This window comes from Syngnathus leptorhynchus, chromosome 7 (genome assembly GCF_054491065.1).
Source record: "Syngnathus leptorhynchus isolate UIUO chromosome 7, UIUO_Slep, whole genome shotgun sequence".
Taxonomy (NCBI): Eukaryota; Metazoa; Chordata; class Actinopteri; order Syngnathiformes; family Syngnathidae; genus Syngnathus; species Syngnathus leptorhynchus.
Genome location: NC_141201.1, coordinates 16,153,576 through 16,172,818, shown reverse-complemented (window position 1 = coordinate 16,172,818; position 19,243 = coordinate 16,153,576).

Below are 19,243 nucleotides of genomic sequence, written 5' to 3'. Positions count from 1 at the left end.
GCTCCATACCTCCATAGCTCCATACCTCCAGAGCTCCAGAGCTCCATAGCACCAGAGCTCCATAGCTCCATAGCACCAGAGCTCCATAATACCAGAGCTCCATAGCTCCATAGCACCAGAGCTCCATAGCTCCATAGCACCAGAGCTCCATAGCTCCATAGCACCAGAGCTCCATAGCACCAGAGCTCCATAGCTCCATAGCACCAGAGCTCCATAGCTCCATAGCACCAGCTCCATAGCTCCATAGCACCAGAGCTCCATAGCTCCATAGCACCAGAGCTCCATAGCTCCATAGCACCAGAGCTCCATAGCTCCATAGCACCAGAGCTCCATAGCTCCATAGCACCAGAGCTCCATAGCTCCATAGCACCAGAGCTCCATAGCTCCATAGCACCAGAGCTCCATAGCTCCATAGCACCAGAGCTCCATAGCTCCATAGCACCAGAGCTCCATAGCTCCATAGCTCCAGGGCTCCATAGCTCCAGGGCTCCATAGCTCCATAGCTCCAGGGCTCCATAGCTCCAGGGCTCCAGGGCTCCATAGCTCCATACCTCCAGAGCTCCATAGCTCCATACTTCCAGAGCTCCATAGCTCCATAGCGCCATAGCTCCATACTTCCATAGCACCAGAGCTCCATACCTCCAGAGCTCCATAGCTCCAGCCTGGGTGGCTGGTGGCTCCATAGCTCCATACTTCCATAGCTCCAGTCAGAGAGTTGGCGAAAATTGCACTAAGTGCGAAAGCCCATTCATTTACAAGGGCGTGTCCGCCAGGCGGCGACATTTCCCCGTTACCGGTGGCTGCGCGGCGGGTGAGTGACAGAGCTTATCCGAGCGGCTGGAACTCTGCGCCGGCGTGGTCGAGCGTGAGGCCTCGGCCCTTTGGCTGCCTGGTACCTAAAACACTTCCATTGATCCAGCCACGGAGGGTGCTGGCTGGTGGCTCCATACCTCCATAGCTCCATACCTCCAGAGCTCCAGAGCTCCATAGCACCAGAGCTCCATAGCTCCATAGCACCAGAGCTCCATAGCTCCATAGCACCAGAGCTCCATAGCTCCATAGCACCAGAGCTCCATAGCTCCATAGCACCAGAGCTCCATAGCACCAGAGCTCCATAGCTCCATAGCACCAGAGCTCCATAGCTCCATAGCACCAGAGCTCCATAGCTCCATAGCACCAGAGCTCCATAGCTCCATAGCACCAGAGCTCCATAGCTCCATACTTCCAGAGCTCCATAGCTCCATAGCTCCATACTTCCATAGCTCCATAGCTCCATACTTCCATAGCACCAGAGCTCCATACCTCCAGAGCTCCATAGCTCCAGCCTGGGTGGCTGGTGGCTCCATAGCTCCATACTTCCATAGCTCCAGTCAGAGAGTTGGCGAAAATTGCACTAAGTGCGAAAGCCCATTCATTTACAAGGGCGTGTCCGCCAGGCGGCGACATTTCCCCGTTACCGGTGGCTGCGCGGCGGGTGAGTGACAGAGCTTATCCGAGCGGCTGGAACTCTGCGCCGGCGTGGTCGAGCGTGAGGCCTCGGCCCTTTGGCTGCCTGGTACCTAAAACACTTCCATTGATCCAGCCTCGGAGGGTGCTGGCTGGTGGCTCCATACCTCCATAGCTCCATACCTCCAGAGCTCCAGAGCTCCATAGCACCAGAGCTCCATAGCTCCATAGCACCAGAGCTCCATAGCTCCATAGCACCAGAGCTCCATAGCTCCATAGCACCAGAGCTCCATAGCTCCATAGCACCAGAGCTCCATAGCTCCATAGCACCAGAGCTCCATAGCACCAGAGCTCCATAGCTCCATAGCACCAGAGCTCCATAGCTCCATAGCACCAGAGCTCCATAGCTCCATAGCACCAGAGCTCCATAGCTCCATAGCACCAGAGCTCCATAGCACCAGAGCTCCATAGCTCCATAGCACCAGAGCTCCATAGCTCCATAGCACCAGAGCTCCATAGCTCCATAGCACCAGAGCTCCATAGCACCAGAGCTCCATAGCTCCAGCCTGGGTGGCTGGTGGCTCCATAGCTCCATACTTCCATAGCTCCAGTCAGAGAGTTGGCGAAAATTGCACTAAGTGCGAAAGCCCATTCATTTACAAGGGCGTGTCCGCCAGGCGGCGACATTTCCCCGTTACCGGTGGCTGCGCGGCGGGTGAGTGACAGAGCTTATCCGAGCGGCTGGAACTCTGCGCCGGCGTGGTCGAGCGTGAGGCCTCGGCCCTTTGGCTGCCTGGTACCTAAAACACTTCCATTGATCCAGCCACGGAGGGTGCTGGCTGGTGGCTCCATACCTCCATAGCTCCATACCTCCAGAGCTCCAGAGCTCCATAGCACCAGAGCTCCATAGCTCCATAGCACCAGAGCTCCATAATACCAGAGCTCCATAGCTCCATAGCACCAGAGCTCCATAGCTCCATAGCACCAGAGCTCCATAGCTCCATAGCACCAGAGCTCCATAGCACCAGAGCTCCATAGCTCCATAGCACCAGAGCTCCATAGCTCCATAGCACCAGCTCCATAGCTCCATAGCACCAGAGCTCCATAGCTCCATAGCACCAGAGCTCCATAGCTCCATAGCACCAGAGCTCCATAGCTCCATAGCACCAGAGCTCCATAGCTCCATAGCACCAGAGCTCCATAGCTCCATAGCACCAGAGCTCCATAGCTCCATAGCACCAGAGCTCCATAGCTCCATAGCACCAGAGCTCCATAGCTCCATAGCACCAGAGCTCCATAGCTCCATAGCTCCAGGGCTCCATAGCTCCAGGGCTCCATAGCTCCATAGCTCCAGGGCTCCATAGCTCCAGGGCTCCAGGGCTCCATAGCTCCATACCTCCAGAGCTCCATAGCTCCATACTTCCAGAGCTCCATAGCTCCATAGCGCCATAGCTCCATACTTCCATAGCACCAGAGCTCCATACCTCCAGAGCTCCATAGCTCCAGCCTGGGTGGCTGGTGGCTCCATAGCTCCATACTTCCATAGCTCCAGTCAGAGAGTTGGCGAAAATTGCACTAAGTGCGAAAGCCCATTCATTTACAAGGGCGTGTCCGCCAGGCGGCGACATTTCCCCGTTACCGGTGGCTGCGCGGCGGGTGAGTGACAGAGCTTATCCGAGCGGCTGGAACTCTGCGCCGGCGTGGTCGAGCGTGAGGCCTCGGCCCTTTGGCTGCCTGGTACCTAAAACACTTCCATTGATCCAGCCACGGAGGGTGCTGGCTGGTGGCTCCATACCTCCATAGCTCCATACCTCCAGAGCTCCAGAGCTCCATAGCACCAGAGCTCCATAGCTCCATAGCACCAGAGCTCCATAGCTCCATAGCACCAGAGCTCCATAGCTCCATAGCACCAGAGCTCCATAGCTCCATAGCACCAGAGCTCCATAGCTCCATAGCACCAGAGCTCCATAGCACCAGAGCTCCATAGCTCCATAGCACCAGAGCTCCATAGCTCCATAGCACCAGAGCTCCATAGCTCCATAGCACCAGAGCTCCATAGCTCCATAGCACCAGAGCTCCATAGCTCCATACTTCCAGAGCTCCATAGCTCCATAGCTCCATACTTCCATAGCTCCATAGCTCCATACTTCCATAGCACCAGAGCTCCATACCTCCAGAGCTCCATAGCTCCAGCCTGGGTGGCTGGTGGCTCCATAGCTCCATACTTCCATAGCTCCAGTCAGAGAGTTGGCGAAAATTGCACTAAGTGCGAAAGCCCATTCATTTACAAGGGCGTGTCCGCCAGGCGGCGACATTTCCCCGTTACCGGTGGCTGCGCGGCGGGTGAGTGACAGAGCTTATCCGAGCGGCTGGAACTCTGCGCCGGCGTGGTCGAGCGTGAGGCCTCGGCCCTTTGGCTGCCTGGTACCTAAAACACTTCCATTGATCCAGCCACGGAGGGTGCTGGCTGGTGGCTCCATACCTCCATAGCTCCATACCTCCAGAGCTCCAGAGCTCCATAGCACCAGAGCTCCATAGCTCCATAGCACCAGAGCTCCATAGCTCCATAGCACCAGAGCTCCATAGCTCCATAGCACCAGAGCTCCATAGCTCCATAGCACCAGAGCTCCATAGCTCCATAGCACCAGAGCTCCATAGCACCAGAGCTCCATAGCTCCATAGCACCAGAGCTCCATAGCTCCATAGCACCAGAGCTCCATAGCTCCATAGCACCAGAGCTCCATAGCTCCATAGCACCAGAGCTCCATAGCTCCATACTTCCAGAGCTCCATAGCTCCATAGCTCCATACTTCCATAGCTCCATAGCTCCATACTTCCATAGCACCAGAGCTCCATACCTCCAGAGCTCCATAGCTCCAGCCTGGGTGGCTGGTGGCTCCATAGCTCCATACTTCCATAGCTCCAGTCAGAGAGTTGGCGAAAATTGCACTAAGTGCGAAAGCCCATTCATTTACAAGGGCGTGTCCGCCAGGCGGCGACATTTCCCCGTTACCGGTGGCTGCGCGGCGGGTGAGTGACAGAGCTTATCCGAGCGGCTGGAACTCTGCGCCGGCGTGGTCGAGCGTGAGGCCTCGGCCCTTTGGCTGCCTGGTACCTAAAACACTTCCATTGATCCAGCCTCGGAGGGTGCTGGCTGGTGGCTCCATACCTCCATAGCTCCATACCTCCAGAGCTCCAGAGCTCCATAGCACCAGAGCTCCATAGCTCCATAGCACCAGAGCTCCATAGCTCCATAGCACCAGAGCTCCATAGCTCCATAGCACCAGAGCTCCATAGCTCCATAGCACCAGAGCTCCATAGCTCCATAGCACCAGAGCTCCATAGCACCAGAGCTCCATAGCTCCATAGCACCAGAGCTCCATAGCTCCATAGCACCAGAGCTCCATAGCTCCATAGCACCAGAGCTCCATAGCTCCATAGCACCAGAGCTCCATAGCACCAGAGCTCCATAGCTCCATAGCACCAGAGCTCCATAGCTCCATAGCACCAGAGCTCCATAGCTCCATAGCACCAGAGCTCCATAGCACCAGAGCTCCATAGCTCCAGCCTGGGTGGCTGGTGGCTCCATAGCTCCATACTTCCATAGCTCCAGTCAGAGAGTTGGCGAAAATTGCACTAAGTGCGAAAGCCCATTCATTTACAAGGGCGTGTCCGCCAGGCGGCGACATTTCCCCGTTACCGGTGGCTGCGCGGCGGGTGAGTGACAGAGCTTATCCGAGCGGCTGGAACTCTGCGCCGGCGTGGTCGAGCGTGAGGCCTCGGCCCTTTGGCTGCCTGGTACCTAAAACACTTCCATTGATCCAGCCACGGAGGGTGCTGGCTGGTGGCTCCATACCTCCATAGCTCCATACCTCCAGAGCTCCAGAGCTCCATAGCACCAGAGCTCCATAGCTCCATAGCACCAGAGCTCCATAATACCAGAGCTCCATAGCTCCATAGCACCAGAGCTCCATAGCTCCATAGCACCAGAGCTCCATAGCTCCATAGCACCAGAGCTCCATAGCACCAGAGCTCCATAGCTCCATAGCACCAGAGCTCCATAGCTCCATAGCACCAGCTCCATAGCTCCATAGCACCAGAGCTCCATAGCTCCATAGCACCAGAGCTCCATAGCTCCATAGCACCAGAGCTCCATAGCTCCATAGCACCAGAGCTCCATAGCTCCATAGCACCAGAGCTCCATAGCTCCATAGCACCAGAGCTCCATAGCTCCATAGCACCAGAGCTCCATAGCTCCATAGCACCAGAGCTCCATAGCTCCATAGCACCAGAGCTCCATAGCTCCATAGCTCCAGGGCTCCATAGCTCCAGGGCTCCATAGCTCCATAGCTCCAGGGCTCCATAGCTCCAGGGCTCCAGGGCTCCATAGCTCCATACCTCCAGAGCTCCATAGCTCCATACTTCCAGAGCTCCATAGCTCCATAGCGCCATAGCTCCATACTTCCATAGCACCAGAGCTCCATACCTCCAGAGCTCCATAGCTCCAGCCTGGGTGGCTGGTGGCTCCATAGCTCCATACTTCCATAGCTCCAGTCAGAGAGTTGGCGAAAATTGCACTAAGTGCGAAAGCCCATTCATTTACAAGGGCGTGTCCGCCAGGCGGCGACATTTCCCCGTTACCGGTGGCTGCGCGGCGGGTGAGTGACAGAGCTTATCCGAGCGGCTGGAACTCTGCGCCGGCGTGGTCGAGCGTGAGGCCTCGGCCCTTTGGCTGCCTGGTACCTAAAACACTTCCATTGATCCAGCCACGGAGGGTGCTGGCTGGTGGCTCCATACCTCCATAGCTCCATACCTCCAGAGCTCCAGAGCTCCATAGCACCAGAGCTCCATAGCTCCATAGCACCAGAGCTCCATAGCTCCATAGCACCAGAGCTCCATAGCTCCATAGCACCAGAGCTCCATAGCTCCATAGCACCAGAGCTCCATAGCTCCATAGCACCAGAGCTCCATAGCACCAGAGCTCCATAGCTCCATAGCACCAGAGCTCCATAGCTCCATAGCACCAGAGCTCCATAGCTCCATAGCACCAGAGCTCCATAGCTCCATAGCACCAGAGCTCCATAGCTCCATACTTCCAGAGCTCCATAGCTCCATAGCTCCATACTTCCATAGCTCCATAGCTCCATACTTCCATAGCACCAGAGCTCCATACCTCCAGAGCTCCATAGCTCCAGCCTGGGTGGCTGGTGGCTCCATAGCTCCATACTTCCATAGCTCCAGTCAGAGAGTTGGCGAAAATTGCACTAAGTGCGAAAGCCCATTCATTTACAAGGGCGTGTCCGCCAGGCGGCGACATTTCCCCGTTACCGGTGGCTGCGCGGCGGGTGAGTGACAGAGCTTATCCGAGCGGCTGGAACTCTGCGCCGGCGTGGTCGAGCGTGAGGCCTCGGCCCTTTGGCTGCCTGGTACCTAAAACACTTCCATTGATCCAGCCTCGGAGGGTGCTGGCTGGTGGCTCCATACCTCCATAGCTCCATAGCTCCATACCTCCAGAGCTCCAGAGCTCCATAGCACCAGAGCTCCATAGCTCCATAGCACCAGAGCTCCATAGCTCCATAGCACCAGAGCTCCATAGCTCCATAGCACCAGAGCTCCATAGCTCCATAGCACCAGAGCTCCATAGCTCCATAGCACCAGAGCTCCATAGCACCAGAGCTCCATAGCTCCATAGCACCAGAGCTCCATAGCTCCATAGCACCAGAGCTCCATAGCTCCATAGCACCAGAGCTCCATAGCTCCATAGCACCAGAGCTCCATAGCTCCATACTTCCAGAGCTCCATAGCTCCATAGCTCCATACTTCCATAGCTCCATAGCTCCATACTTCCATAGCACCAGAGCTCCATACCTCCAGAGCTCCATAGCTCCAGCCTGGGTGGCTGGTGGCTCCATAGCTCCATACTTCCATAGCTCCAGTCAGAGAGTTGGCGAAAATTGCACTAAGTGCGAAAGCCCATTCATTTACAAGGGCGTGTCCGCCAGGCGGCGACATTTCCCCGTTACCGGTGGCTGCGCGGCGGGTGAGTGACAGAGCTTATCCGAGCGGCTGGAACTCTGCGCCGGCGTGGTCGAGCGTGAGGCCTCGGCCCTTTGGCTGCCTGGTACCTAAAACACTTCCATTGATCCAGCCACGGAGGGTGCTGGCTGGTGGCTCCATACCTCCATAGCTCCATACCTCCAGAGCTCCAGAGCTCCATAGCACCAGAGCTCCATAGCTCCATAGCACCAGAGCTCCATAGCACCAGAGCTCCATAGCTCCATAGCACCAGAGCTCCATAGCTCCATAGCACCAGAGCTCCATAGCTCCATAGCACCAGAGCTCCATAGCACCAGAGCTCCATAGCTCCATAGCACCAGAGCTCCATAGCTCCATAGCACCAGAGCTCCATAGCTCCATAGCACCAGAGCTCCATAGCTCCATAGCACCAGAGCTCCATAGCTCCATAGCACCAGAGCTCCATAGCTCCATAGCACCAGAGCTCCATAGCTCCATAGCTCCAGGGCTCCATAGCTCCAGGGCTCCATAGCTCCAGGGCTCCAGGGCTCCATAGCTCCAGGGCTCCATAGCTCCAGGGCTCCAGGGCTCCATAGCTCCATACCTCCAGAGCTCCATACCTCCAGAGCTCCAGAGCTCCATAGCACCAGAGCTCCATGGCTTCAGAGCTCCATAGCACCATAGCTCCATACCTCCAGAGCTCCATAGCTCCATAGCTCCATACCTCCAGAGCTCCATACCTCCAGAGCTCCATACCTCCAGAGCTCCATACCTCCAGAGCTCCAGAGCTCCATAGCACCAGAGCTCCATGGCTTCAGAGCTCCATAGCACCATAGCTCCAGAGCTCCATAGCTCCATAGCACCAGAGCTCCATAGCTCCATAGCACCAGAGCTCCATAGCTCCATAGCACCAGAGCTCCAGGGCTCCATAGCTCCAGGGCTCCATAGCTCCATACCTCCAGAGCTCCATAGCTCCATACTTCCATAGCTCCATACTTCCAGAGCTCCATAGCTCCATAGCTCCATACTTCCATAGCTCCATAGCTCCATACTTCCATAACACCAGAGCTCCATACCTCCAGAGCTCCATAGCTCCAGCCTGGGTGGCTGGTGGCTCCATAGCTCCATACTTCCATAGCTCCAGTCAGAGAGTTGGCGAAAATTGCACTAAGTGCGAAAGCCCATTCATTTACAACGGCGTGTCCACAAGGCGGCGACATTTCCCCGTTACCGGTGGCTGCGCGGCGGGTGAGTGACAGAGCTTATCCGAGCGGCTGGAACTCTGCGCCGGCGTGGTCGAGCGTGAGGCCTCGGCCCTTTGGCTGCCTGGTACCTAAAACACTTCCATTGATCCAGCCACGGAGGGTGCTGGCTGGTGGCTCCATACCTCCAAAGCTCCATAGCACCAGAGCTCCATAGCTCCATAGCACCAGAGCTCCATGGCTTCAGAGCTCCATAGCACCATAGCTCCATACCTCCAGAGCTCCAGGGCTCCATAGCTCCATACCTCCAGAGCTCCATACCTCCAGAGCTCCAGAGCTCCATAGCACCAGAGCTCCATGGCTTCAGAGCTCCATAGCACCATAGCTCCATAGCACCATAGCTCCATACCTCCAGAGCTCCAGGGCTCCATAGCTCCATACCTCCAGAGCTCCATACCTCCAGAGCTCCATAGCTCCATAGCACCAGAGCTCCATAGCTCCATAGCACCAGAGCTCCATACTTCCAGAGCTCCATAGCTCCATAGCTCCATAGCACCAGAGCTCCATAGCTCCATAGCACCAGAGCTCCATAGCTCCATAGCTCCATAGCTCCATACTGCCAGAGCTCCAGAGCTCCAGCCTGGCTGGTGGCTCCATAGCTCCATACTTGCAGCCACGGAGCTGGCGAAAATTGCACTAAGTGCGAAAGCCCATTCATTTACAAGGGCGTGTCCACAAGGCGGCGACATTTCCCCGTTACCGGTGGCTGCGCGGCGGGTGAGTGACAGAGCTTATCCGAGCGGCTGGAACTCTGCGCCGGCGTGGTCGAGCGTGAGGCCTCGGCCCTTTGGCTGCCTGGTACCTAAAACACTTCCATTGATCCAGCCACGGAGGGTGCTGGCTGGTGGCTCCATACCTCCATAGCTCCATAGCACCAGAGCTCCATAGCTCCATAGCACCAGAGCTCCATAGCACCATAGCTCCATACCTCCAGAGCTCCAGGGCTCCATAGCTCCATACCTCCATACCTCCAGAGCTCCATAGCTCCATAGCACCAGAGCTCCATAGCTCCATAGCACCAGAGCTCCATAGCTCCATAGCACCATACTTCCATAGCTCCATAGCTCCAGGGCTCCATAGCTCCAGGGCTCCATAGCTCCATAGCTCCAGGGCTCCATAGCTCCAGGGCTCCAGGGCTCCATAGCTCCATACCTCCAGAGCTCCATAGCTCCATACTTCCAGAGCTCCATAGCTCCATAGCGCCATAGCTCCATACTTCCATAGCACCAGAGCTCCATACCTCCAGAGCTCCATAGCTCCAGCCTGGGTGGCTGGTGGCTCCATAGCTCCATACTTCCATAGCTCCAGTCAGAGAGTTGGCGAAAATTGCACTAAGTGCGAAAGCCCATTCATTTACAAGGGCGTGTCCGCCAGGCGGCGACATTTCCCCGTTACCGGTGGCTGCGCGGCGGGTGAGTGACAGAGCTTATCCGAGCGGCTGGAACTCTGCGCCGGCGTGGTCGAGCGTGAGGCCTCGGCCCTTTGGCTGCCTGGTACCTAAAACACTTCCATTGATCCAGCCACGGAGGGTGCTGGCTGGTGGCTCCATACCTCCATAGCTCCATACCTCCAGAGCTCCAGAGCTCCATAGCACCAGAGCTCCATAGCTCCATAGCACCAGAGCTCCATAGCACCAGAGCTCCATAGCTCCATAGCACCAGAGCTCCATAGCTCCATAGCACCAGAGCTCCATAGCTCCATAGCACCAGAGCTCCATAGCACCAGAGCTCCATAGCTCCATAGCACCAGAGCTCCATAGCTCCACAGCACCAGAGCTCCATAGCTCCATAGCACCAGAGCTCCATAGCTCCATAGCACCAGAGCTCCATAGCTCCATAGCACCAGAGCTCCATAGCTCCATAGCACCAGAGCTCCATAGCTCCATAGCTCCAGGGCTCCATAGCTCCAGGGCTCCAGGGCTCCATAGCTCCAGGGCTCCAGGGCTCCATAGCTCCAGGGCTCCATAGCTCCAGGGCTCCAGGGCTCCATAGCTCCATACCTCCAGAGCTCCATACCTCCAGAGCTCCAGAGCTCCATAGCACCAGAGCTCCATGGCTTCAGAGCTCCATAGCACCATAGCTCCATACCTCCAGAGCTCCATAGCTCCATAGCTCCATACCTCCAGAGCTCCATACCTCCAGAGCTCCATACCTCCAGAGCTCCATACCTCCAGAGCTCCAGAGCTCCATAGCACCAGAGCTCCATGGCTTCAGAGCTCCATAGCACCATAGCTCCAGAGCTCCATAGCTCCATAGCACCAGAGCTCCATAGCTCCATAGCACCAGAGCTCCATAGCTCCATAGCACCAGGGCTCCATAGCTCCAGGGCTCCATAGCTCCATACCTCCAGAGCTCCATAGCTCCATACTTCCATAGCTCCATACTTCCAGAGCTCCATAGCTCCATAGCTCCATACTTCCATAGCTCCATAGCTCCATACTTCCATAACACCAGAGCTCCATACCTCCAGAGCTCCATAGCTCCAGCCTGGGTGGCTGGTGGCTCCATAGCTCCATACTTCCATAGCTCCAGTCAGAGAGTTGGCGAAAATTGCACTAAGTGCGAAAGCCCATTCATTTACAACGGCGTGTCCACAAGGCGGCGACATTTCCCCGTTACCGGTGGCTGCGCGGCGGGTGAGTGACAGAGCTTATCCGAGCGGCTGGAACTCTGCGCCGGCGTGGTCGAGCGTGAGGCCTCGGCCCTTTGGCTGCCTGGTACCTAAAACACTTCCATTGATCCAGCCACGGAGGGTGCTGGCTGGTGGCTCCATACCTCCAAAGCTCCATAGCACCAGAGCTCCATAGCTCCATAGCACCAGAGCTCCATGGCTTCAGAGCTCCATAGCACCATAGCTCCATACCTCCAGAGCTCCAGGGCTCCATAGCTCCATACCTCCAGAGCTCCATACCTCCAGAGCTCCAGAGCTCCATAGCACCAGAGCTCCATGGCTTCAGAGCTCCATAGCACCATAGCTCCATAGCACCATAGCTCCATACCTCCAGAGCTCCAGGGCTCCATAGCTCCATACCTCCAGAGCTCCATACCTCCAGAGCTCCATAGCTCCATAGTACCAGAGCTCCATAGCTCCATAGCACCAGAGCTCCATACTTCCAGAGCTCCATAGCTCCATAGCTCCATAGCACCAGAGCTCCATAGCTCCATAGCACCAGAGCTCCATAGCTCCATAGCTCCATAGCTCCATACTGCCAGAGCTCCAGAGCTCCAGCCTGGCTGGTGGCTCCATAGCTCCATACTTGCAGCCACGGAGCTGGCGAAAATTGCACTAAGTGCGAAAGCCCATTCATTTACAAGGGCGTGTCCACAAGGCGGCGACATTTCCCCGTTACCGGTGGCTGCGCGGCGGGTGAGTGACAGAGCTTATCCGAGCGGCTGGAACTCTGCGCCGGCGTGGTCGAGCGTGAGGCCTCGGCCCTTTGGCTGCCTGGTACCTAAAACACTTCCATTGATCCAGCCACGGAGGGTGCTGGCTGGTGGCTCCATACCTCCATAGCTCCATAGCACCAGAGCTCCATAGCTCCATAGCACCAGAGCTCCATAGCACCATAGCTCCATACCTCCAGAGCTCCAGGGCTCCATAGCTCCATACCTCCATACCTCCAGAGCTCCATAGCTCCATAGCACCAGAGCTCCATAGCTCCATAGCACCAGAGCTCCATAGCTCCATAGCACCATACTTCCATAGCTCCATAGCTCCGTAGCTCCAGGCACGGAGGGTGCTGGAGCTCCACACTTCCATAGGCAGGGAGGGTGCTGGAGCTCCACACTTCCATAGGCACGGAGGGTGCTGGAGCTCCACACTTCCTTAGGCACGGAGGGTGCTGGAGCTCCACACTTCCATAGGCAGGGAGGGTGCTGGAGCTCCACACTTCCATAGGCAGGGAGGGTGCTGGAGCTCCACACTTCCATAGGCAGGGAGGGTGCTGGAGCTCCACACTTCCATAGGCACGGAGGGTGCTGGAGCTCCACACTTCCATAGGCAGGGAGGGTGCTGGAGCTCCACACTTCCATAGGCAGGGAGGGTGCTGGAGCTCCACACTTCCATAGGCAGGGAGGGTGCTGGAGCTCCACACTTCCATAGGCAGGGAGGGTGCTGGAGCTCCACACTTCCATAGGCAGGGAGGGTGCTGGAGCTCCACACTTCCATAGGCAGGGAGGGTGCTGGAGCTCCACACTTCCATAGGCACGGAGGGTGCTGGAGCTCCACACTTCCATAGGCAGGGAGGGTGCTGGAGCTCCACACTTCCATAGGCAGGGAGGGTGCTGGAGCTCCACACTTCCATAGGCAGGGAGGGTGCTGGAGCTCCACACTTCCATAGGCAGGGAGGGTGCTGGAGCTCCACACTTCCATAGGCAGGGAGGGTGCTGGAGCTCCACACTTCCATAGGCAGGGAGGGTGCTGGAGCTCCACACTTCCATAGGCAGGGAGGGTGCTGGAGCTCCACACTTCCATAGGCAGGGAGGGTGCTGGAGCTCCACACTTCCATAGGCAGGGAGGGTGCTGGAGCTCCACACTTCCATAGGCAGGGAGGGTGCTGGAGCTCCACACTTCCATAGGCAGGGAGGGTGCTGGAGCTCCACACTTCCATAGGCACGGAGGGTGCTGGAGCTCCACACTTCCATAGGCAGGGAGGGTGCTGGAGCTCCACACTTCCATAGGCAGGGAGGGTGCTGGAGCTCCACACTTCCATAGGCAGGGAGGGTGCTGGAGCTCCACACTTCCATAGGCAGGGAGGGTGCTGGAGCTCCACACTTCCATAGGCACGGAGGGTGCTGGAGCTCCACACTTCCATAGGCAGGGAGGGTGCTGGAGCTCCACACTTCCATAGGCAGGGAGGGTGCTGGAGCTCCACACTTCCATAGGCAGGGAGGGTGCTGGAGCTCCACACTTCCATAGGCAGGGAGGGTGCTGGAGCTCCACACTTCCATAGGCAGGGAGGGTGCTGGAGCTCCACACTTCCATAGGCAGGGAGGGTGCTGGAGCTCCACACTTCCATAGGCAGGGAGGGTGCTGGAGCTCCACACTTCCATAGGCAGGGAGGGTGCTGGAGCTCCACACTTCCATAGGCAGGGAGGGTGCTGGAGTTCCACACTTCCATAGGCAGGGAGGGTGCTGGAGCTCCACACTTCCATAGGCAGGGAGGGTGCTGGAGCTCCACACTTCCATAGGCACGGAGGGTGCTGGAGCTCCACACTTCCATAGGCACGGAGGGTGCTGGAGCTCCACACTTCCATAGGCAGGGAGGGTGCTGGAGCTCCACACTTCCATAGGCACGGAGGGTGCTGGAGCTCCACACTTCCATAGGCAGGGAGGGTGCTGGAGCTCCACACTTCCATAGGCAGGGAGGGTGCTGGAGCTCCACACTTCCATAGGCAGGGAGGGTGCTGGAGCTCCACACTTCCATAGGCAGGGAGGGTGCTGGAGCTCCACACTTCCATAGGCAGGGAGGGTGCTGGAGCTCCACACTTCCATAGGCAGGGAGGGTGCTGGAGCTCCACACTTCCATAGGCAGGGAGGGTGCTGGAGCTCCACACTTCCATAGGCAGGGAGGGTGCTGGAGCTCCACACTTCCATAGGCAGGGAGGGTGCTGGCACATCCACACTTCCAGCCACGGAGCATGCTGGCACTTCCACCTTGCTTGCTAAGTCGGCGTGATCTTGCCCAAAAAGTCCCTCCTCACCTCCAGCTGGAAGTGGAAAAAAATCCTCCACCTGCTTGGCCGAGGTTCTGGAAGCCAGCAGCTCGCAGAATGTTGCCAAAGTTTCACTGGAAGGAAAAGAAAAGAGAAGACCGAGTGCGCATTTCACCTACCGCCGAATGTCCACAAGAGGGAAGTGTCACTCCGTCGCAGAATCTGCGCCGACGCACTCGGCACCCTTCGAATTTATGGTGCCGGTGCGGGTGTTCTGGGTGCAAAAAGGCCGCCCAAGTGGTAGAAAAAAATCAGACTTCGTCTCTTAGGTCGAAATTAATGCCAAGTTTTGAAATGCGCTGGCAGGGGTGGACCAGGGCCCGTTAGAAGTGCTTAGCCGAGGTCCTGGAAGCCTAACCCGGCGTGATCTTGTGCAAAAAGCCGCTGCTGAGCTCCAGCTGGAAGTGTAAAAAGAACCGGGCTGGATCAAAAAAAGAACCGGGCGGCCCGTTAAAATTGCTTAGCCGAGGTCCTGGAAGCCTAACCCGGCGTGATCTTGTGCAAAAAGCCGCTGCTGAGCTCCAGTTGGAAGTTTAAAAAGAACCGGGCTGGATCAAAAAAGAACCGGGCGACCCGTTAGAATTACTTAGCCGAGGTCCTGGAAGCCTAACCCGGCGGGATCTTGTGCAAAAAGCCGCTGCTGAGCTCCAGCTGGAAGTGTAAAAAGAACCGGGCTGGTTCAAAAAAAGAACCGGGCGACCCGTTAGAAGTGCTTAGCCGAGGTCCTGGAAGCCTAACCCGGCGTGATCTTGTGCAAAAAGCCGCTGCTGAGCTCCAGCTGGAAGTTTAAAAAGAACCGGGCTGGATCAAAAAAGAACCGGGCGACCCGTTAAAATTGCTTAGCCGAGGTCCTGGAAGCCTAACACGGCGTGATCTTGTGCAAAAAGCCGCTCCCGAGCTCCAGCTGGAAGTGTAAAAAGAACCAGGCTGGATAAAAAAAGAACCGGGCTGGATAAAAAAAAGAACCGGGCGGCCCGTTAAAATTGCTTAGCCGAGGTCCTGGAAGCCTAACACGGCGTGATCTTGTGCAAAAAGCCGCTCCCGAGCTCCAGCTGGAAGTGTAAAAAGAACCAGGCTGGATAAAAAAAAAGAACCGGGCTGGATCAAAAAAGAACCGGGCGGCCCGTTAAAATTGCTTAGCCGAGGTCCTGAAAGCCTAACCCGGCGTGATCTTGTGCAAAAAGCCGCTGCCGAGCTCCAGCTGGAAGTGTAAAAAGAACCGGGCTGGATAAAAAAAAGAACCGGGCTGGATCAAAAAAGAACCGGGCGACCCGTTAAAATTGCTTAGCCGAGGTCCTGGAAGCCTAACACGGCGTGTTCTTGTGCAAAAAGCCGCTCCCAAGCTCCAGCTGGAAGTGTAAAAAGAACCGGGCTGGATAAAAAAAAGAACCGGGCTGGATCAAAAAAGAACCGGGCGACCCGTTAAAATTGCTTAGCCGAGGTCCTGGAAGCCTAACCCGGCGTGATCTTGTGCAAAAAGCCGCTCCCGAGCTCCAGCTGGAAGTGTAAAAAGAACCGGGCTGGATAAAAAAAGAACCGGGCTGGATAAAAAAAAGAACCGGGCGACCCGTTAAAATTGCTTAGCCGAGGTCCTGGAAGCCTAACACGGCGTGTTCTTGTGCAAAAAGCCGCTCCCGAGCTCCAGCTGGAAGTGTAAAAAGAACCAGGCTGGATAAAAAAAAGAACCGGGCTGGATCAAAAAAGAACCGGGCGACCCGTTAAAATTGCTTAGCCGACGTCCTGGAAGCCTAACACGGCGTGATCTTGTGCAAAAAGCCGCTCCCGAGCTCCAGCTGGAAGTGTAAAAAGAACCGGGCTGGATAAAAAAAGAACCGGGCTGGATCAAAAAAGAACCGGGCGACCCGTTAAAATTGCTTAGCCGAGGTCCTGGAAGCCTAACACGGCGTGTTCTTGTGCAAAAAGCCGCTCCCGAGCTCCAGCTGGAAGTGTAAAAAGAACCAGGCTGGATAAAAAAAAGAACCGGGCTGGATCAAAAAAGAACCGGGCGACCCGTTAAATTTGCTTAGCCGACGTCCTGGAAGCCTAACACGGCGTGATCTTGTGCAAAAAGCCGCTCCCGAGCTCCAGCTGGAAGTGTAAAAAGAACCGGGCTGGATAAAAAAAGAACCGGGCTGGATAAAAAAAAGAACCGGGCGACCCGTTAAAATTGCTTAGCCGAGGTCCTGGAAGCCTAACACGGCGTGATCTTGTGCAAAAAGCCGCTCCCGAGCTCCAGCTGGAAGTGTAAAAAGAACCAGGCTGGATAAAAAAAAGAACCGGGCTGGTTCAAAAAAGAACCGGGCGACCCGTTAAAATTGCTTAGCCGAGGTCCTGGAAGCCTAACACGGCGTGATCTTGTGCAAAAAGCCGCTCCCGAGCTCCAGCTGGAAGTGTAAAAAGAACCAGGCTGGATAAAAAAAAGAACCGGGCTGGTTCAAAAAAAGAACCGGGCGACCCGTTAAAATTGCTTAGCCGAGGTCCTGGAAGCCTGACACGGCGTGATCTTGTGCAAAAAGCCGCTGCTGAGCTCCAGTTGGAAGTTTAAAAAGAACCGGGCTGGATCAAAAAAGAACCGGGCGACCCGTTAGAATTACTTAGCCGAGGTCCTGGAAGCCTAACCCGGCGGGATCTTGTGCAAAAAGCCGCTGCTGAGCTCCAGCTGGAAGTGACAGGGTCAGTAGTGTAATGATGTCCGTTGATATGATGTGTAGACCCAAACAATATTATCAGTTTTTTTTCTCAACACACACACACACACACACACACACACACATATGGATAGAGAGTTGTCAATAACCAAACGGTTCAGTGGTGCCTCGCTCGAGTAACCTCCTTTCATCATAGACCACACGAAGCCGTTTGGAGAATGACGTGTTTCTGAGATGAAACCCCCTCTTATCACGAACAATGCTGTGTTGGGGGGCGTATAGCACATCTGAGTGTGCACCTGTTGTGTCAATGTAACCCTGAACCAAACCGAGCATGCTATCGAGATTGATGTTTTGACCGCTCTCGTGAGTCTGCGTGATCCCCTTAACCTTCATTACAACGCGACCTGTCTCCCTCGTTCTGTAAGCGTATGTTTTTGGCCCTGCAGAGACAAATTCTTGAATGGTGTCATTCGAGAGCTCATCTGTCAAATCACCCAGATAATCCCCTAGAGGAGGAACACTTTCACCCAGTTTCACAGTGTACACGATGCTGTCGGTGTCGGTGTAAAGCACTCTCCTCTGTAAAACCTCCAAATAGCTATACATTTTCAAGCGTGCATAGGTTGTCGTGAAACACGCTGCAGCCACATTTGATGTTTTTGACGCAGGTATCTCTGTGTTTGTGTGGAGACAATACTGTACAATCGAAAGCTTTTCACTAATGAGGTGGAAAAACTTCACGTCGTACAGGCCTGAAAACAGAAGTTCAAAAAACTCCTCAGATTTTGTCACAATTTTGGTGTTTGCCATGTTCTCACGCTGCGCGAGCTTACCCCACAAGTTGTTAAGACAGAGTTTTGACACTTTTTCCTGGGTTTACAGCAATTTTAGAAGGGTCGAGCTGGATACCCTGGTGAGTTGCGTAATTTTCTATGTATTTTTGTCTATCAGCTTGGTTGACCACGTGAGCCGGATAACCTGAAGACTCTTGTTTACCTTTAAGAAATGTACGCATATAACCCTGAAAAATTGTGTCGCTTGCTCTTGTGTAGTGCCATACTTCTGTAATACTTGCAACCGTGTAGCCAAGGTCAAGTGCCTTAACAAATTCAGGGGTTGTCCAAACACCTGTTAACGATCTTTGATCATCATCATGTCTACATGCTGTTTGTTGATTATTGAGCTCAGCGCATGTACGACACAGTGTGAAGACAAGTTTACCTTTAGCTGTTTTGAAGGGTAAGATCGGCAAATACAAACCACGTGGTGGGTTGACTGTGGCGCTGATGAAGCCGAAATACGATCTGGGGTCTTTAAAACCATCATGGATAATCGTCGGATGCCCGATGGGATAGATGCCTGTGCTATTTATGTAAGGGTATAATGACGTTACATCAACATACAACACACGCTCGTCAGGTTCTGCTGTGTATCTTAAAACGAACGCGTTTGTTCGACCTCCAAAGAGGGCCTGCCTCGGCTTGAGAGGTGTGGGGAATTTGGCCTTTTTCAGGAATTCCTTCACCTGTATGTTCACCTTTTTCATCTGCAACCACTCGTGCTCCCACATGATTACAAGGTGCACATCCTGTTTAAGCTGTAGTTCCTGAATTTTCTTTTGGGTGCTATCAAACCTCTCCTGAAAGGGGCGTTTTGTTGTCGGGCATATTTTGGTGAGATCGTAGCATTCTGAACAGCCATGGTGATAACAACCAAAATACTCAAACACTATTTTTACACCGCCAATTTCGGTATAACCGTCCACAGTGTACTTATCTATCTTGACCTCACCTCCGTTCAACGCATGTCTGATGTGAATATTCTGGCTATGCATGATCCATAGCAGGTATTGTATAGCATCATGTGAGAAGGCTTTATACTGACGCATATAGGTGTCTGAAGGTGCGATGGCTAGTGTTTGAGGGGTGAGGAAGTTAGCGCGAAAAACATTCATGCACGCCGACGCAATTGTCACAGCTTTGAATGGATCTGTTCCTGTGGCTTAAAAAAACTCACCCCTGAATTTCTCACTCCCCAACATTAACAGGTCAACATCATTCTTACAATAGGCTATCGCCTGTTTAGCAAAATCGAACACATCATTAGCTTCATTGTCGTACCATTCATCAAACTTAGCTCGTTGAGAGGGTGACAT